Genomic DNA, 20,732 nt, shown 5'->3' with positions numbered 1-20,732 from the left:
CAGAGTCCAGGGGATGCACACACCTTCTCCAAGCAGTGGGGATGTGAATTCTAGAACTGGGCACACCAATGCTCCTGCCTCTCCTCAGCTTCTTTGGGTCTCAGGAAATCATGGGATGTCACTCCTGCAAATTCACAGGAATAAAAATCATCCCTCCTGTCCTCTCCTCCATCCTGCCTCCCCACCCACTGCTAGAGGAGTTACCCTTTCCCCTCTGGAGCCCTTTGCCCACTGAGGGGTTTTTGTGCTGTCTGCAGGTCTGGGATGTGGCTGAGACTCCCAGGAGGGAATTAACACCCAGAGCTGGCTGTGAGTCAGGAATTCCTGCCTCCCGCTGGAAGCACCCGCCACGTGCCCCCCCCAGCTCTGTGGTGACAGCCAGCTCCACATACCTCAGAGGGGAAGAGGTGAGAGGGAGAATTTGAGTGCCCTGTCTCAATCGCTTCCATGGTTTTGGGGGTGGTGATGGTCCCACTCAACAGTCCATGGGGCTGCCCTGCAGATGAGACCCTTTGGAAGCATCCCCAGCTCCAAGGCTGTGCCACCCATCTTCTAAATTTGGGTGCACCAAGCAGCATGGCCAAATGACCTTCTCCCCTGCTGGATGGCACCAGGGACCATCCCTGCAGAGGCTCTTGGCCCGTCTGCAGGGAAAGGCAGCCGATCCCTCCAGATACTGGAGCACAGCTCTGGTTTAATTAGCACTTTTAATGCTTGGAAAGGAGGCTCGAGGGAATACCCAGCAGGTTGGACATGATTTCCTCACTAACAATCCAGCCTGGAAACAGGGAAGCTCCCCAGCTTCAGCTTGCTCAGCTGGGATGGGGTGACTTTGCCCTGGGGTCTAAACCATGGCAAATATCCTTGGCGAGCCCCACTTGGGCCCCTCAGTGCAGGGACACCTTTGTCAGAAGGCATTTTTGCAGCAAACCCCAGCAATCAGCGTGCTCTGCCAGTGTGGGTTGTACTGTGAGCAATGCCTGACCCCAAACCGGCTCAACTCAGCTGTTTGTCCTTGTCCCTCTCTGCCTTTGAGGAACAATATCCATTTTCTGGCCAGGTCTGGTCATGTCTGCTAAATCAAGGACTTTTTCTCCCCTGGGTACATGGCACTGATGTTGCTGTGTGGATAAAATCAGCCTTGTGCGGGATCCGGCTGCTGTGGCAGATCAGAGGAGATGACAGCACAGGTCCCACAATGGCCTGGGTGGCAAAACCTGCCTGGGGAGGGACTCGTCCCCTTGTTCCCTTGGCTGGCCATGGTGTGTGCGCGGAGATGATGACATTTCAGTGCAGGGTTCCCCAGTGACGGTCAGAGGAGGGGAATGCCAGCTCTGCTCATTGCTCACGTCCCATCACAGTGGTGTCCTCAGCTCCCAACACTGTGGTGCTCAGCTCCCTCACGGCTTCTGCAGCTCAAGGATGGGGTGTCCAGCTGCAGCAAAGCTCCACAGCCAGGGCTGGTAATGCTCCACCCATGGAGGACACTGAGCTTCCAACACATGTGGGTGCTGCAGTGAAACAAATATGTGATATGAGAAGTGGCAGGCCTTCCCCTTGTGAGCCTGGGCTTTGTTTGTCCTTCACAAGGAGATTTTGGCCAGCCCACCCTGACCCAGGCCTGTGACTGACTTGTGGGCTTGGGAAAGTGTTTTCCCAAAGACCGGAGCAGACAGAGCCATGAAATGCACTGGGACTGACACCGGGCTGCCACGAGGCCTTTGTGCCCGTCTCCAATGCCAGACTTCCACTGGAGCCTAGGAAGGACATGCAAGAAAGAAAGGCCTTGCCTTCTCCATGACACTTCCAGCGTTCCTCCCTCGGGCAGCCTGAGGCTTCAGACCAACCTGGGGAGCCCCAGCTGCCCTCAGACCCCGGCAAGGCTCAGCCCTGCAGAGAGATGTAGGGTCTACAGCAGCCCACGAAGCCACCAACATGTGCCCACAGTCAGGGCCCCTGTGTGTCCCCAGTGTGTCCCCTGCGTGTCCCCTGTGTGTCCCCAGCTCTCTGAAACGGCCACAGTTCCCGGCAGCGGGGAGAGGAGGGATCCGGGAAGCCACAACTGCCGGTGTACGTGCAGTGCTGTGCTGTGCTGTGCAGTGCTGTGCTGTGCCGTGCTGTGCCATGCTGTGCCGTGCAGTGCTGTGCAGTGCAGTGCTGTGCTTTGCCATGCTCTGCCGTGCTGTGCTGTGCTGTGCCATGCTGTGCTGTGCCATGCTGTGCCATGCCGTGCCGTGCCGTGCTGTCTGTGTGTGAGCGGCTGGTGGGAGGGAGCCCCATGCTGTTCCGGGCCGGCCCCGGGCAGCGCCGTGTGCCGGCAGAGAAGGCACCGGGGCAGCCGGAGCTCTCTGGCCGCAGCAAGGACACCATCAGCCGGACTGGCTCGGCTCTGCATCCTGTCCTGAGGGCCGGGGCCGTGCGGGGAGGCACACGGGCAGCCCTGGCACCCTGTGCCACACCACGACCCTCGCTCACCTTCCCGCTCCTCATCCCTCCCCTCTGCAAAGCTGTCTGCAAATGCCAACTGCCTGTTTTCCAGTTCCTCCAGATTTACCCCCTCCTCCTCCTTCCCCCCCCCCCCTTCCTTCCTTTCTTCTTCCTGGGTTAAAAATAATCAAGTTTCTGGGAAGCAGCAGCCCTGCTGCGCCTGCCTCCCTGCACTCGCGCCCCGGAGAATAGCTCGGCTCGGCTCGCTCCGGCCCCTCCTCGCTGCTCTCTCCTTCCTCCTCCCCACCCCCTACAGGGATCTGACTAATATGCTTGGGCTCTGCTTGCCAGCTCAGCTGGAAAGGAATTTAACCATTGCGTGCCCTGGAGGGAAGGAGTGGAGAGCCCAGAGCTCTCTCCATCACCCGGGACCCCTGCTCTGGGTCCCTGCCAGGCCGTGCTCCCTTGAGGGCTGCCCAGAGGATGATGAGAAGGGATGCACGGTGCCAGCACCCCATGGCGAGTGGTGGTCTCAGCGCGAAAGTTACACGGGTGCAGTATTCCTCCTGGGTTCCCTCGGAGCTATCCTGCCTTCCTGGAGGCAAAATGCAGAAACATGGTGCCCGTGGGAGCTCCTGATCCAGCCACAGGTGCTCCCTGGGCTCCCACACCCCTGCCTGCATCCTGTCAGGCGGCTCAGCACTGGCTGAGGGTGGCAGCTGTGCTGCTCAGGGTCACAGAGGGACCAGCAGCTCCAGCCCCACAGCTCTGAGGTCTGCAGGGAGTGATCCCCGGGTTCAGGGATCCATGGCTCAGCCCTGCTGCAGTGCAGCTCTGGCAGGAGCGGGCAGCCCTCTGCCGACTGCTGGGACTCAGCTTCTCCTTCAGAGCGAGGAGTAGGAAGCAGGAGAAAAGGCAGGGTCACACCTGGGGAAAAACCACACAGGGGAAAGCTCCTCTGAGGCTAAATCCCCTCCACTCTCCCCCCTTGCCAGCCAGGCTCTGAGCACAAGCAGATTTCCCAGCACAGTTGTGGGACACAGGGTGCTGCTTTACAGCAGGGCAAGCAAGGCAGAAAGCCTTGGCCAAGGTTATCCCAGTGAGTCTGTGGCAGAGCTACGAACTGACCCCCCCTCTGCCTCCTCGAGGCTCCAGCTTGCTGGTGTATTGCAGCATCTCCCTGCTCGGCCAAAAACTCCCCTTGAAATCTCCTGGCCAATGCAGAAAGGCTCCAAGGCCAGAAATCCTAAGCTCAGCACCCCAGCGCCGAGCGGAGCCAAGAGGCACGGGCTGGGCCGGCGCTCACCCCCCGCGCTGGCTGGCTCAGCCCCGCTGCTCCGGTGCCAGGGCACAAAGCGTCCCGCAGGAGGACACTGCCCTTCCCGGAGCCGCTGCCGGCAGAGCTGGAAGCACAGCCCCTCCGGAGATGGGGCTGGGAAGGAGAAGAGGGCACTGGGCACAAGGCAGGGCCCGGTGGGTGCAGGAGAGCTGCTCCTGGATCACCCCTGAGCTGCTGGGATGCTCTCTAGAGCGAGGTCCAGCCTTGCAAAAGGGATCTGAAAGAAGAAGATGTCTTCTCTCCAAATCCTCCCTTAAATGGCAGTTCTGCTGTAAAATAGGGTAGGATGGAGCTCAGTGTTTGTTTTCCCTGCAGGACCCAAGCACAGCTCAGCCGGGACTGTGAGCCAGGCTGGCTCCTCACCGACAGCCCCACAGGAGCACGATCTGCAGCCCCAACTCTGCCCTCCCAAACGTCCCTGCAGAGCCACAGCCCTGTGCAGGGCTCAGGGCAGGAGACAGGAGGGGAATAAGCCTCCAGTTCATTCCTTACTTAGCTGCCTGCCCTGGCAGCTGGGGCTGGAGGCAGCAGGATGGGTGTGTGGGGACCTGCGAGCCCTCACTCTGCACCAGGAGATGTGTGCCCAGAGCCCCTGTGGCCCCACACAGCCAACAGTCAGGGCAGGAAAGAATGTCCTGATGGCAGGACACAGCCAGGAGCCAGAGCAGGGCCAGGTTCTGATCATCCCTAGGTGAGCAAAAATCTCCCATTCCAAATTCTCTGGTGCCTTGGGAGCTGCCTCCATCACTGCCTGTCCCACAAGCCCTGCAGCAACCTCAGCAGCCAGGAAACGCTGGCAGGAGTGAAAGGGATTGAGAAATTGCAGGCAGCAGGATGAGACATGAGCCAGCACAAGCAGGATGTGACTCGGGGGTGACTGGGACTGCCGGAGGGGTGTCACCAGGAATCAGTACCTGGGGCCCATCCTGTGCCCTCCCTCCCATGCTCCTCACAGCTGAGCCCAAGCCCAGCCTCTGTTCCCCACACAAGTCACCATTTGTGTTTCACCACCCAAATCCTCTCTTAACAGCATGGTGATATTTTCTCCCTCCCTCCACCCCAGGTTTTTGTACACCCAACCTGCCCAAGGCTGTTGCCCAGGGCTGTCCCTGTCCCCACAGTGCCCCAGCCCGCTCACCCCATCTGCAGGGCACCACAACACAGAGCACCCCTGATATTTCCCAAGGTTTTTCAGCACAGACTGGATGGCAGCAGTGGGAGGTTGGGGCGAAGGGGAGCTCAGACACTGGCTAGACTTTCCCCTTGTCCTGCCTCAAACCAGCTGTTGTAGTGCTGCAGGAAAGGAGAAAGGCGACAACGAAGGAGGAGAAGCAGAGAAGAAAAAAACAACACAGGAAAAATATTTTTCCCCCTACTGAACACCCAAAGCTTTGTTTATCCACCAGCCCCTCAGGCTGAGGCTGGCTGATCCCAAGGTGGCCCCTTCCATGGGTGCTTTTTTCCCTGTGGCTCCCATCTCCTACTCCCTCACCTGCTTGTGTCTGCCATGATCGCTGATGAGGTCTCCAGCTCATGCTCACATTTCATATCTCCAGCACAGCTAAGGAAAGCCAGCTTAGCTGGCATTCCTGCAAAATTACCTGTTCTTCCAGCCAAGGAGTTCAGCTCAATTCCCAACCCCTACCTGCATCCAGGCTCACCAGCATTCCCCTCACGTGGGAAATTATTTACCTTGGGTGAGGAAAAACAGAGCAAAAGGGGATAGATCCAGCTGTTAAATCCAGTAAAACCCAAAGCTTCTTCTGCTCCAGCTGCTTCCTTGCTATGGGGGAGGACAGCAGGGAGATGTCAGCCTGCCATGGGCAGAGCCCAGGACACCCAGGACATTCCAGGACATCCAAAGACACCCAGGCCCCTGTTAGACAAGGTCATCCCACATTCTTACAGAAAAACACCATGGAAAAGACCCTACTGCACCAACACCTCCAGCACTGGACAACAAAATCTCAAGGGGTCCAAGATGTTGCAGCTCTTCTTTTCCACCTCTCCCACAGGGAGGGCACAAGGACATGTTCACAGGGGAGAGAAAATTCCAAAGCTTGGGATGGAGAAATGGCACTGCAGGAGTGCAGTTAAGTCTGGAAGCCAGGATATGCTCCTGGACACACCTCTGGACTCAGGAGGATGCAGGAGCAAACCAACACATCACAGCAATGCCCTGAAACTCAGTTGCTCTCTGGGTAACCTGTGTCTGCAAGGTGGGACTAAACCTTTCTCCTCCATCCATGATCCAGGAATGTCCCCATTGTCTTTCCATGGCCAGCTCCAACCAAGGCAGGGAGGCACCAGCTGGGAGGCTGTGATGAGGACTTTGCACTGTGCTCTACTCTCTTGGTCACTCTCATCTTTCTAGGAGCTGAGGGGGATTTTCTTTGTTTGGTTTTGAGGGAATAGTAAATTCACAAACAATTGGAAGGTTCAAAAAGGCTGAATCATCCTGAAACTCAGGGTGAAATTGAAAAACTCTTTGGAATGAAAAACAGAAATACCAGAGCCAGGCAGAGGAGATGGCTTTAAAGATGTAAACCACCTTCTCCCATCAGTCACCTGATGATCTGTTGTATTCAGGCATTTTCTAAAAGGATCTTCTTGATTTCTTAATTAAAAAAATACTTCTTTTCAATTCAAAAAATTGTCTCAATGTAGAAGAAGAGATCTAAGTAAATTAGGCAAATCCCAAATAAAACAGAACAAAACAAAAACATATCAGGCTGAACCAAACATTCTAAAACAATTGCTTGCACAGGGACGGGGTATTTTGTAGCTTCTTTCCTTTTTCATTTTACCAGAAATTGCCTACTAAATCCTTGTTTTGGGTTGGCATGGTCCAATTCCCACACCCAAGACATTCCATCTGGGCACCAAGCAACACTTTCCATTCATTTTTCCAGCAACATGGTTCTCCACCAATGGACCAGACCCACTGCAGCAACTCCCTTCTTCAAGAAAGATGAACTCTTTGGTTCTGCTTCCTCACAGACCTCGGAGCTTGCCCTCTGCACCCTTCCCAGGACCCTCAGGGAACCTTCTCTGGAGTGGGGAACACAGTCTCTTCTCAGGAGATCTGATTTCCAACCAGCCCAACCCGATTTAACCCAACCCTGTCCAACCCTACCCATCCTTCTGGCTGCCACCACCCATGTCCCCAACCTCCAACCCTGCCACCCTGACCAGGTGGGACCATATCCAAATCAAGCTCACCACAGAGCCATGGCCCTAAGGAAAAAAAAAAAAAAAAGAAAAGAAAAGAAAAAGAAAAGGCAGCTTTCCCTAAGGATGCAGTGGCAGGTTGGGAGGGGGTGTTACACATAGGTGCCGGGCTGCATTTCCACCCTCACACGTGGCTGCAGAGGCAAGCGGCAGCAGGGCTGCACATTCCAACCCCAGGCAGAGAGGTGAAACCCCAAGAAAGTAGCAAACAAGTCGAGGCGTAAATACAGCACGAATCCACGGCACTTCAGCGTGGTTCGTTATCTCCGCTTAGACTGGAGTCGGTGGAGCCGGGTTTGAGAAGAGCAGAAATATCAGCAATTAAAGATATGTCGTGTCAAAAAAACTCTAAACTGATTAAAGTTGAAGGCTCCGTTTTCTTCTTTTCATCAGAGAACGGAATCAAAACCTGCCTGGAAAGACGCGCTCCCCCCGTTCCCAGCGCTCCGAAGGCAGCGCCTGCATCCGTCCTGCTGTGTCCCTGCATTTTAATTACCACCTTATTAATATTCATGAGGCTAGGCACTCAAGGGGGATTGCAGTCTGTCATTCTCTCTCTCTTTCTCTCTCTTCTCCCCCCCAACCTCTCTCGGCTGAGTCGGTGGGGTTTTTTTCCCTTCCCCTTCCCAACAGTTGGCGTGCTGCGGATCCGCGCGCGGACGCGGGTGCGCGCAGTCCCGAAGGCGCTGCGCGGGTGGGGAAGGGGCCGCGGCGTGGGGAGGCCGCCCGTGCCGGCTGGTGGCGGGGCTGGGAATGCGGGTGGGTGTGGGATTGCCCCAGCCACGCTCGGCAGCCCCGGCAGCCCGAGGCAAAACTGCCTCCGCTGGGGGGGTGATGCTGGCACACGAGGGAGAGCTGGCGCACGGGGGAAATGTGTCTCACACACACAGCTCCTGGTAGCAGCATCGCTGCTGAGCGCTGGGCTGATGTTGTAGGACCTCCAAGAGAAGAATGGGGCTGTGTAGGAATGGCACCAGGTGAACACAGCTGCCTTCAGCCCCCACACCAACACCTCTCCTTGGGGCCTGAGCAACCTGCAGCCCAGTTCACCCTGCAGCCCAGTTCACCCTGCAGCCCAGTGAACCCTGCAGCCCAGTGAACCCTGCAGCCCAGCTCTCCATGCTCCTGCAAAAGCACCCACTGCTGAAGCAGGTGACAGCACCGTGGCACAGCCACAGTGCCACTGTGTCCTTGATGGAGCCTCTGCTTTGGCCACCAAGGTGAAGTGGGACCTAAGGAGTCTTGCATGCATCCAGCAAGGGGCTGCCCCCCAGCTGTGCCCCAGCTGCTGGTGCAGGTTTCTGGCTGGGCAAATTGGACCCCGTTTGTTTTTGCAGGTCCAAGGTGCTGAGGAGAGGGGCGGGAAGCCTGGGTTAAGGGCACACAGAGGGAATGGAGCTGGAGGTAAATCGATTTCTCATTCCTAAATTGAGCAATGTGGGGTTTGCCCTCTCCTTGCTGCCATGCAGGGTTTAACTCTTTCTGCCTACAGTACTAAAAAACAGAGGCCACGTGGGCAGCAGAAAACTATCCTGGCTTTGCAAACCCTGCTCCTTCCTATCCCCTCTCAGGTCACTGTCCCAGTCCCTCCCTGAGAGATGATGCAGAGCCCAGGCACAGGTGATGGGCAGGTGTCCCTGTCACCTCACACTGTTCACAGCCATTGGCAGAGGGACACACGGGGCTGCCCCATCCCAAATGCCACCAGTTGCAGGCTGGAGCCCACATCCCTTTTTCAGGCAGTGGCAGCCAGACCATAGTCCCACCTTCCTCCAGCATTTTCCTCTTCCATCTAACCCTAACCTTAACTCTAAGGATACTTTAAGATCCTGAAGCCTCTTTGGGGATGTATCCTGTATCCCACAGTGCTGTCTCCCCATCACCAACCACCTGCAAGCAACCTGTCGAGAGACTCCAACTCGGCGGCTCCCCAACGCCCCACTTGCTCAGCTCCACAAATATTTGAATTAAGGTCCCCTGGGGAGCCACAGTCACAGAGTAACTGATTTCTCCTCCTTCATTATATCTCTGTGTAATTTACCGAGGGACGGCGGCGTGTGCCTCCGTTCCAGCGAATTCCCAGCAGGACTCCCAAGAGCTCACAAATCAGGAAAAGGCAAGGCATTAGAATATGAAAGGTGAGCATGGTCTCCCCACCAAGACTCATCTTGCTCTTCCCCAGCTCCCTCAGCTCTGCCAGCCCTGAACTGTGTTTTATTTCTGCCTGCTGCCCCTTGTGCAAGCAGGGAGGTCATGGGTTGGGGATGGGCCAAGGTGCCATGTTGTCAGCTCTGTCCCTGACCTCTGATCCTTTCTGGGCAAGAAGAAGGGAGAAAGGGTCTCCTTACTCATGGAATCATCTCAAGAAATTCCAGGGAAGCTGATGCAGCAAAGGTTTCCAAGTGAAATTGTGTCTCTTGGCCCTAAAATCTGATTTCTTCTCACCTGAACAAGTAGCCTATGCCTCAGTTTCCACACGTACAAAAAAAGTAGTCACTCCCTCCACTAACTGGTTTAAGACTCCCAGCACTCAGATGCTGAAGGTCTATAAAAGGCATGAATCCATCTGTGTTGCATCTCCAGCAAGGAGGAGCTGGGGGACAATTTTGCCAGCATAGTTCTAAAGTTACCAGAAGGAGCTTGAGGAGTCACCAAGGAAAAAGAGAAGGGAAAAATGAGGAATTTGGACCAAGGATGCACAACTGAGCTGCTTTGCATTGTTTTCTTGTGAAACATGACATGTGAGGAGGTTGGTCTTGGTTGGACCACCTCAGTCTGAAGAGCCCAGCTGAGCCCATGGCCCATCCAAATGTCTCAGTCCTGTACCGAGGTGCCAGGGCAGCAGCAGCTCACCCTGAGAGTGGGAGGCCGTCACTCCTGGTGGCTCAGGAAGGATGATGGGACCTTTTGCAGGTCTTTGCAGCGTCTATGGGCTGGGTGGGAGTTGTCTCTCCAAATTCCCTGACCACTGCCACGGATGTGACACTGGAGCAAAGCTGGACTGGCTCGGACGCAGCGAGTTCTCTGTTCCAGCAATGCTGCAAACAGCGGAGGGCAACATTTTGCTTCCTGGAAACACAGAGAAAGAAGTATTTTTTGTGAAGAGCTGCAGCTCAGAGGCAACCTGTAATGGAGATTTCAGAAAACTGGGTGTTCCCCCTTCCACCTCCTCTGCAAAGACAAAGACTTGGCAGATGGTGGTAGTGCTCACAGGGCTTGTGCTGGGCTTTTTTTGGGAGCTGGGTATTCAAACCCTCACTCTCATTCTTCACTTTAGAGGTGTGAGTGATATAAAATCTGCCCATCCCAAAATCAGCCCTTCCCTGGGCTATCTCAACTTCTCAGAGCTCTTCCCACAAGCTGAGTTAAAGACCTGGGGCTGTTCAGCCTGTAACAAAGAGCTCTTTTCTCCCCAGCCTTCACCAGTTGTTGGAGTTAAATAGGCTGCGCTGAAACCAAACCAAACAAAGCCCCTGCAAAGCAGCTCCAAATCAGTCCCTTGGCCAGCACTCTGGATTTCCCCCGGAGCGCAGGCACGGCGCTCCTCGGTGTGCCACGGCTCTCTCCCCACTCCAAAAGGTGGGCTGAAGCAACAAGGGCTGTGTTCCTTCCTGTGCCTCTCTGCTGGACACCCACAGGAGGTGATGAGGGGGTCTCAGAGTGGAAAACATGCCATGGGTGAGGGGGTCTCAGAGTGGAAAACACGCCACGGAGCTGCTGCAGCCTCTGCTGCCATCCCCCTGCTCCAGTGAATTTGCTCCAGACTCCGGCTGTGCTGCTGCCAGCCCCGTGACCCCCCCGAAGCAGCACAGGAGGAGCCCTCATGGGCACCACATGGCTTTCCCAGCTGTGGGCACCCTGACGGGACCTTTCCGCACACTCTGCCTAACCCACCCCCTCACACCCCTCCGGGGCAAGTTCGCCCCCTCTCATTTTTGGGGCCAGGTCCCTGTCCTTGGGCACCGAGCCCTCCCCCCCAGCACTGCAGCGACCAACTCCATGGAGCAGCTGCCTTCCCTGAGCAAGGCTGTGATGGCAGACGGGGGTCTCCATCAAGGCAGGGGGGTTTGGCCATGCCAGCGCTGCAGGGGCTGCTGGCGCCTGCGTCCCGGGGGTGCAGAGCGCGGGGTTCGGGGCTCTCTGTGCGGGCAGCTCAGTGATCAAAGCGCCGAGCACAGGCCGGGCCGGGGGGAGGCAGGCGGCGAGAGATGAAACGGAGCAAAGTTCCCCGGGTTCGGACGCGGGGAGTTGGAAAGGATTCGACGGCAGCTTGGAAAAGGAGGAGAAGAGGGCCGGGAGCAGCAGCGTTCAGCAGAAAGGAATGTCCTGATGGGACGGCAGCCTGAACGCCGGCCAGGAACCCCCCCTCCCAAGGCTGTTTAAAAGCCCCGGACCTCTCCGAGCCCTTTAATTGGCGCTTTAAAAAACTTCCTTGTTCCTTGACGCGGCGAGGTTTGCGTTTCATGCCCAAAATGACTCAATTCCCCCTCTCCCCTCCATGAAAAAAAAAAAAAAGAAAAAAAAAAGAGAAAAAAAATCTCCTTTGAAACATTTGCTCGAAGCCAGCTCCATCCCCTCCCCGCAAGCCTCGGTAGCCCCCAGCCCTCACCCCACCAGCCTCTTGTGTGTATTCTTGTTCTCCCCTAATAATCCACATCCCAGCTGCCTCCCTCTGCCTTCGCCCTCCTCCTCCCTGCCTCTCTCGCTCCCTCTTTCTCTCTCCTCCCCCCTTCCTCCCCCTTTCCATAACTCAAAAGCTTGTCAGGCTGGTTCCAGACTGCTGGCGCCAGGCTTCACTCCAGGAAAAAAATAAAGCAAAAGAGAAAGGCATGCAAGGCAAAACAGCCCCGCCACATGAACACACATCAAACCAGCCCTTTATCTCCCCGGAATGCTCTCCCCGCTGCAGAGCTCCCTACCCCGGCCCAACAGCCGCGCTCCCCATCCCCGTAACCCTGATGCAGCAGCGCCGGGCTGCGAGCGCACACGCCCTGCCAGAGACAGCGAAGGAGCAAATACAAGATCTATTATTTATCAGTCTTATCAATTATTTACAGCCTTGGTGCAGGGAAGGGGTGGGGAGAGGAAGCCATGGAAGAGGCAGTTCTTATCCTGGTAGTTCAGGGGAGGGGGTTCTGCATGGTCCCACCTCCCCACTGGTGTTGGGATGTCCCCAAGGCCATCCCTTGTGTCCCACCCCACTGACATGGGGTTGTTTCTATCCCTGACCCATCCTGCCTTCAGCAGAGCAGGGTTTCCCCTCAGAGCAAGCCAAGATATCCAGCTCCAGGAGCATCCCAGTTCCAGAGCCATGGTGCCTGAGTGGAGGGCTGCACTACCCACAGGCAGAGTGGCAAACTGGAGGGTGAGGGATCACACATGGGGACCTTGGACCCTCACTCATTATCCAAGGAACCAGTCAGCTCCCAAAAATGCAAATTTTAGCACCAATGTACATTTTCTCGGGCACTTCAGGAGCCCTCTCCTGAATTGCCAGTGCATGTCTCCTCTCCTGCAGTCTGGAGGATGCACCACTGCTCATCACCACTCCCAGACTGCAGAGGTGGCTGGTGCAGGGCTCTGGAGCCTCAAATCACCCTCACATCCAGCCAACCCTGCTGGAGCTGGTTTGGCTCAGCGAAGCAAGAGGAATGTGTCCAGGGCTCTCCTCCTCATGGAGGTCTCAGGCCAGTCTTGACCCCAAAAGGTCAAAACCAACATTCCAAACCCCAAACCCAGCCCTTGCTGCAGACGGAAAATCACACCAGTCTACACAGCCCCTTCCAGCTCTGTTTTCTCTTGGATTTCGGAGCAAGCTCCAGCCCACCATCTTTGTGACGATGCCTGCAAAGGGTCCCAGCCACCAGGCAGGTGACACGGGTGGCACTGTGCCGATGGGCACGGGTTCATCCCCGGGCCAGTGCCGCGAGGCAGATGGCCACCGCAGCCTCCCCGCGCGGCAGCCGCCTTTCCGCGGCAGATCGCACCAAAGTAGCTACAGTGGGAACGTGTGATGAGGTGGGTGTGCTAAGAAGATTTTTTTTGGCAGACTTCGGGATGACTTTATTGCTCACAAGTTCTCGAGTCATGGCTGAGTAACACACTCATCGCATGTCTGAAATGAAAAAAAAAACCCTTACCCCAGCACAAAATAAATAGCCTGGACAAAATGTGTTTGCTTTGCTGCCCTTCCCTGCTCCAGGGGTTCCAAGGCTCCCACATGGGCTGCAGAAGCCCTGATATTTCCCCCTGAGTTTGAGAAAAGAGGGTCCATGCACACAAGCACCAGTCCAGTCCTGAGAGCTCCTTGTCAGGTCCCTCTCCAAGTGATGGACTGCGTATTCAAGGCAGAGGAGCAGCATCCACTCTGACAGGATCTCTGTGACATCACTTACATTTGGGTGGCTGAATTAGGCTCCCTGAGCCCACACTTTTGCATTGGAAGGTGTGACCTCAGCCTGTTTTGTCTCAAGTGTTTTCTTCCAAAGCCCAAGAGTTCTGCTCCAGGTCCTCACATCCCGGCCAAGCTGCGTGAAGGTTCCTGGGTTGGGTCAGGAGAGACCCTCAGATCACCAGGGAGGATAAATTTCTGCAATGCGGATGCTGGTTTGGATGTTCCTGGGTGCCAAGAGGGTGCAGAAGAGCTGTGTTGTCTAAGGATAGAAGCATCTCCACCTCCAGTGCCTTCAGCTCTGAGAAACCAGTCGCTACTTTTGAAAAGCAGCCAATGCACTTCCAGCCTGGAAGGAAAACTACTGTCCCCTGCTTCAACTGAGTCAATGGGGGCTGATCAAATTCCTGTGGCAACTCAGTGATCAAAAGGTATCAGATGCCTGCCTAAGCCCACAGGTGCAAAGAAAGTGCTCTCCTCTTCTGGAGGCAGGGAAATGAATGTGAAGAGTGATGAAGTGACTTCCCCAAGGTCACCTGGGAAATGCTGCTGAAGAGCCCAGAACAGAATCCAGGTTTCTGCTGTGCAGCTCCCAAGTGCTCACATCCACCCTGACCACCCCTGGGACAATCCCAGCCCTCCCACAGCCCCAAGGACCACCAAAGCCTTCTGTACACCCCTCCACTGGAGGGAAAAAAGGTCAGAAGCACGAACCCCTCCAGATGTTGGCTTTTGGGTGCCCTCCAGCCCCAAAGGAAGAGTTCAACTGGGATGGAAAAATCTTCCCCTTGAGTAAAGAAAGAGTAGGATCTGCTTTCTGCCATTTATTATCCCAGTTCTCCCACCCTAAAGACTAAGAACAGTTGAGAACTAGGGGGGAAAAACAAAATTCATTTCATTCCATTGTAACAGGTTCAAAAGGGATGTTTTAATAAATTTTCTACTACTTTGGGAAAAAAATCCAGAAAAAACAGAACAGTCTTTATAATTGCTCTGCCTCCTCCTGAAAGAGCACATCCTGAGGAGAAAAATGAGGCTTAGGGAAAGGAGAAATTTCACTGAAGATTGAGGGGGGAAGAGCAGAAGGACAGGAGGAACCCTTCATTTAGAAATGTCACAGTCAGTTTCACGAAGAAGAAAAAAAATCCCATTATGTTGAGTATTTTTCACAAAAAAAAAACCCCAAACCTTTGTGTGTTTGTTTTTTAAAGGCTGGGGGTTTTTTTTCCAGCTAAAAATAAAACTCCACATGTTTAAAAAAAAAAAAAGTCAGGAGTCCCTGGGCAAAACCGAGAGCGCTGGAAGGGACAGAGCTACCCTGGGACGGCCTGTGGGACAGGCGGCCCCGGTGGCGGTGACACCTCCGGGCCGGGGGAGGTTGGCAGGACGCGGTGTGTCCCCGAGAGCACCCGGGGAGCCGGGGCGGGTCCGCAGCTGACGGTGACCAGAGCAGGGCTGTTTCCCGGCTGCCAGCTCCCGGCACACGGGCACGCCGATGCCAAGAGCACCCCTGGATGCCGAGCTCCGGAGCTGCCCGAGGGGTGCGTTTGAGGCAACACCCGGTGGGTGTTTCCAGGAGCGCTGGTGTGTGGGAGCCAGCCCTGCCCCATCCCACTGCCCCAGCCCATCCTGGGGAAAAGCGGGAAGCGGACACTGCTGGGCAGAGCACACGGGTGTCACAGCCGGTCCCAGCTGTATCCTTTTCCCATTTCCCTTCCATGCGTGCGGCCGGCTCCCCTCCCTGCTGAGGTCAGCTCCGGCTATTCTCTCCTCTGTTTCCCCTGCTCTTGCCATGCACTTCCCGTCTCCCTTTGAAATTTCACCTTCGCTGCGTCATTCCCTCGGGCCGGTTTGGGGCTCGGGTTCACGAGGACGTGCTGTGGTTGAAGAGCCGAGGTGGGGCTGAGCCTCGCTCTTTGGGACCCCTGGAGCTGGGGAGCACACAAAAGAACCCAGCTCGCTCAGAGCCGTGTTCAGCTGAACAAGCACGAGCCCAAATGCTGAGCTTGCACCAACAGCCTCGAGCAGCACAAGAGTCAGAAGGGAAAACGCCATGAAAAATAACGAGGAGCTGGGAGGAAACAAAGGCTGGGCAGAACAGGGAGTGTTTCCAGCAGATGGAGATGGCCAAATCCGGCGGTCTGCTGGCTGTGCTCAGCTTAACCAAAGCCGAGCAGGACCTGGCCCTGACCCAGGACAGGCCGAGGAGCTGTCTCATGTCACGGCCACCCAGTGCCACGGAACGGAGGGAAGATCGGGGCAGGTCTGTCCCGGGTTACAGACGGGACACCCCAGCACCCACTCAGCTGACACGGGGAGCAGCGCTCTGCCACAGCATGAGCGAAATCTCCGGCGGGCTTTGGGAGCGAGCAGCTTCCCCGTGCTCCCACAGAGCCCCAGGGAGCTCAGTGCCGAGCAGGGAGCAGCTGGGCTCCTCCCCGGGCGGAGCGGCTGCCGCGCTCGCACGCGCCCCGTTTTGGCCAACCGTCCTTTCCACGGAGGAGCCACAATGCCGAACAAAAGCTGGCCCCCAGCGCTGCCTGCCGCGCTCCCCGCGTGGCACCGGGCCAAACCCCTTCACAAAGGAGGGCTGGAAGCAGAGCGCACATTAACTCCGGGTGGATTTCCCTTGACAGACCCGCGAGGAGCATCGCCCACCCCGCCGTGGCACAGCCTGGGCTGGCAGCGCTGGCAGCACGGGGCACTCGCCCATCAGGGCAGCTGCACTGACGGGGTCGCTTGGAGCTGCCTGGCCCCGTGGCATCCCCAGGACACCACTCCAGCTATTTTCCAGCGACAGCCGACGTCTGCCGGCGACCTCCCGGACACGGGCTGCAGCCAAGCCGTGTCAGCGAGATGAGACACGGCGCACAGGGGCTGCTCCCTGCAGTTTGAGGCAGGAGGTGGAGAGAATCTCATGACATGAGAGCCTGGATGAAAGGCCTGACCCCAGGTTATAGATTTTTGCCTCCTTCCATGGCAATCACTGACAAATGCTCACGAGTACATTTCTTTGGACGAGCACACACTCACTGAGAGGAAAGAGCTGAGGGAAGGGCTGCACGCCTTCTCCCGTGTGCTCCCCTTCCCAGCTGCTCCTGCCAGGAGAGGCTCAGCCAGCCCAGGTCACATCCCACCCCACTTCAGGGATTCTCTGCAGGCAGGGAGCACATCCTGCTCTGCAGGTGGCTCCCAATGAAGAGCGGTGCTGCAGGGCTGTGGGTGAAACTGCAAACGCTTTTTTGCCAAATGGCTTTAAAGCTTCCCCCCCCCCCCCCCTTGGACCGCATCACCTCTGTCACTAGAATGTTCCCAAGCTCTCCCCTCTTATGTCCTTTCCGTGCAGGAAGCTCTCATACAGTCATGGATGTGCTCCAAATTATCATAGACAGTGCTGATTGCTTGAAGCCTTAATTGGATATCATCCATAAAGGGAAAAACCCTCAGTGCTTTCTAAACTCTTCTTACAGCTCATGGATGTTCAGGATAGGGTTGATGCCTTCAAACAGTGGCATAACCATCTCTAGCCAGGACCCTGGGGGTCCTTAAGGAGAGAGGAGGGGTTTGAGAGACAAAATCTGTAGCAGAAAATGTGAACCCGGCAGCCTTGTAACCCAAACCATGTTCTGGATGGTTATAATCTCCTGGCCCATTGCAAAGAGCAGCAAGAAACAGGCACCATTTTGTGTTTTCAAGCTCAGAAATAGTGTTTGAGTGAGTCACAGGAATTTTTGGCCCTCTCCTGGAGGCTTCAGATTCATTCACTCTTCCTTTCTTTTGTTACTTTCAATAATCTGAAATGTTAGTGAGCTGGGCTGAATCTGCAGGGTTTACTCACCACCTCCAAAGGACTGAAACATAGCAAAACATCATGGCAAACCCCAAACATTTAGAGCTCCTGAAGATTTCCAGACACTAGAAAAATCAGGTAAGAGCTTTTAAAAGAATGAGATTTGCAAGGGAAAAAACTAAAAAAGAGAGAGAGCAGAAGAAAGGAAAAAGAAAGAGGGCCAGCTGCCTTGCTTTTATTTCCCTGTTGGCTTTCGAGCCTGTAGGCCACTCTGACATCACTCTGCTAAGCTCCTCTCTTACATGAGGCAAGAAGCCCTGAAAGCAGCACCCCCCTGCCAGTGCTCTGCAATCTCCCAGCTCCACAAAAATGGAGGAGAGAAGGAAACGCTGGGATCCAAGGGAAATCTCAAGAGGTTTGGAGGACCATTCACAGGACCAAGAGGAGCATCAACGGGCAAGGCAGAGTGAGAGGTGTCCTTGAAAGCCCCTCTGCACCCACAGGGTGAGGAGAGCTGGGGACAGGGGGTGAGGCAGGGCAGGGAACGTCGCCGAGCGCCGGCGTGGCCGCGCCGCGTGGCTGGCTCACTCTTGGCAATGAGGACAGTCCCAGGAAGGGGAAAAGACTTCCAGCACATCTCAGCAATTTCTCTCCACTCCCAAAGGAAGCGTGTTTATTGGAAGCCATTTTCTGCATAAATAGCCCTTTCCTGCTGTTTCCCACAAAGTCAGACTAAAATAATTTCCTAGGCTTGAGGACGCCAGCCCACAGCTTTCTAGATGGATGCACAGAGCTCAACCTTGAGTGAGAGACCAAAGACATTCCCAAAATCCTACCCAGAGTCCAAAGCAGAGGTTTTACATCCCCTCCTTAGTACCAATTCCCAGATGCCCCACAACATCACCCTACCCCAGCATTTTCCTTTGGGTATCTCAAAGCCCCCTGCAACCTCTAGCCCATTCACACCCCATGCACATCCCAGATGGAAGCAAGACCCCAAATCACTGCTCAACACACAAAGAGCAGGGAGCAGCTTACTCAAATACCCAGGCAGTGCACACTGGAAAATAAACTGGTCTTCAGCCCCTGAAGGACTGGTGTGCAAAGGGAACAGCAGGGATGGAGACAGTCCAGTGTCAAGGTTCTCTCACCCCACACGGTTTAGAGCTGATATTTTCTCCACAGCAGGGAGCTGGTGACTGGAACAGATTCACACATGGAGGTCCCCTGAAGGGCTCATGGAGCAGCACTTTGGGGGCTGTGGAGGAGAGCTGAGGTCTGCAGTGCCCAGGGCAGGGACTGGGGTGGGGTCCCCCCTCCATCCTCCCCGGTTCCCCGGTTTTGGGGCTTGGCTGGGGCAGGCTGAGCCAGCACTGCAGGGCCCCCAGCAGCCCTGGCAAACACTCTGGGAGATGATGGCCACAGCGATGGAAACCACCGTGCATGGGGCCGAGCGTTCCCAGAAGGGCCCTTGCTCTGCACTCCGAGGCCAAGCAGCCCATGGGTGCTGCGTGCCAGGCTGCTGTCCTCAAGTTTAGGGCAGGGAGAAAAGAAGGGAGATTTGGAAAAGCTGAAGCTTTGGTCTGAAGCTGGTTGGGGGCGGAAGGCAGAGGGACTGCAGCGCTCTGGAACTGGAATTGGGCAGGACACAGTTAACGCCTGGTTCCTCGTGAAGGATCAGGAGGAACTTGGCTTCATATTTCATGTGTGGGATGTTGCAAGAGGACAAGGAGCCCTGAACCCCAGCGGCACGCGTTCCCTGGGAGGAACCCAGGACGTGCCCCTCTCCTTGGCCGCTCGGCCGAGGGCAGGACCGTCCCTCCCGGCCAGGGACGGAGCCACCACGCCGAGAGACACGGGACAAACACCAAGGCCGTGCCGAGGCAGGGTGGCACAGAGATGCCGGCCACCGAGGGCGCCTGGCCGGGGAGCGCTCGGGGCTGCGGGGAAGGGCCCCACGCGTGGAGCGGAGCGGGGGGCTCCGCAGCCCCTCTCCCCGGCTCCCACACACAAAGGCTGGGCTCCCCCAGCCCGGCTGATGCTCGACCTCTCCGTTGTCCTCGCTGCACGCCTGTCCCAGTTCCAGCAGCCGGTTGCTACAGCAACTGAGCTCTGACTAATCATTTGCGCAATGACCTTTTTTCCCCCCAGAGAGAGGGAGGGAGGGAGATGGAGAGGAGGGAGGGAGGGGAGGAGAGGCAAAGCGAGCGGAGGTTAGCGAGAAAAAGCAGCCAGAGAGAATGTGGGGTTTTTTTAGATGATGCAAGATTTTTTGGGGGGCGGGGGGGAATTAGGGGGATGAGGGCGGCAGGAAGGGGAGAGAAAAGCAGGTGTTGAATGGATCCCCCACTCCCGGATCTATGCTTCAGCTAGGGTGGATGGATGGGGGCAAAGTCGGCTGCCAGCGGGCAAAGAACCTCACTGGCATCTCTTCCCTGGGCGCGGGGGTGGGGGGACTCCAACCGGGGCTGACATTGCAGCCCTTCTCCTCCTCCTCCTCCTCCTCACCCCACACCGACCCTGGCCACAGCTGAAGGGCCAGAGTCGAGAATTTGGCTCTGCCTCACCAGCGAGTGCCTGCAAAGGGCTGGGTGGCCCCAGGTCAGCTGGGATGGAGCACCCCGAGCACAAAGCCCGGCTGGTGGGTGGTGGCTGGGGAAGCCACAGCAGGGCTGAAGGGAGCTGAAAACTCCGGTGTCAGCGTTACACCAGGAGGGAACAGGGCTGGACTCTGCTGAGCCAGGAGAACCAGCCAGGGGAGAAACCTGAGCCCAGCTCCAGTGGCTCTGATGGTGTTACTGGGAGGGCTTCACTCCCACCTCTATTGCCTTGAGCTGAACAAGCCAGAGTCAGGTCTGGCTCCAGCTCCAAAACAGAGTAAATAATGCAAAAGCCTCTTTCTGCAGAGCTCTGAGAAGAACATGTGAGGTCACATCTTCCTGAGCTGGTAGGAGAAAACAGTTTAGAGGTTGTGCATTGTTTCTCACACCAGAGGAGAAGACAAGAGAAGTTGGTGAAACCAAAAAAGCAGTGGCAAGGTCCTTCTCACCAAGGGGTAGATGGTTGTGCTCCAGGTTTTCACAGCAAAAGGATTCGGTCTTTATCCCAGTGGGATCAGAAAACACTCACATCTGACTTTGACCAGCTGCAAAGTGCTAACCCAGCTGAGATGAACAACAACAGTGACCAAGAGCAGTGTCACAGGAAAGTGGGTTGGCAATTGGAAAGAATGGGAAGTTTGAAGAAAAATTAGTTTTGTGGACAGAAATTCCACAACACATCCTGACAAACTGCAGTTCTGCTGTGTGAACTGGAGAAGGAGGACGTGGTATGAATAATGAGCAAACCAAGGAATGAGTTATATCCTGAATGGTGCTGAGAACACACTCTGCACACACAGCTCCTGCTGGCACAGGGCAGGGAGCTCTCCTTAGGCAAGGCAAAATCTCAGAGTGGTTCTGTGGTGGGGCTTCTACATGAGCCCTTTCCTTAAAGCAGATCAGACAAAATCCTGGCTCCAAACACCTCCAAAAGCTCTGGAACCAACCCTCCTC

General features: G+C 55.9%; 1 long non-coding RNA gene across 2 annotated transcripts in view; it reads right to left on the bottom strand.

Annotated features, from left to right (window-relative positions):
• The window catches only part of LOC135283164 (uncharacterized), a 63,613-nt gene that overhangs the window by 16,999 nt on the left and 25,882 nt on the right, over positions 1-20,732 (bottom strand). Inside the window, exon 3 of one of the 2 annotated variants that reach the window (XR_010349030.1) lies at positions 9,767-10,066. This is a non-coding gene — a long non-coding RNA (uncharacterized LOC135283164). Of the gene's footprint in view, positions 1-8,875; positions 10,067-20,732 lie in introns of those variants that run through there. The other variant, XR_010349029.1, reaches the window with a different exon arrangement.

The sequence above is a fragment of the Passer domesticus genome, chromosome 18, assembly GCF_036417665.1.
Source record: "Passer domesticus isolate bPasDom1 chromosome 18, bPasDom1.hap1, whole genome shotgun sequence".
Lineage (NCBI taxonomy): Eukaryota > Metazoa > Chordata > Aves > Passeriformes > Passeridae > Passer > Passer domesticus.
The sequence above is the reverse complement of the archived record's forward strand: the minus strand, read 5'-3'. Positions and strand labels throughout refer to the sequence as shown.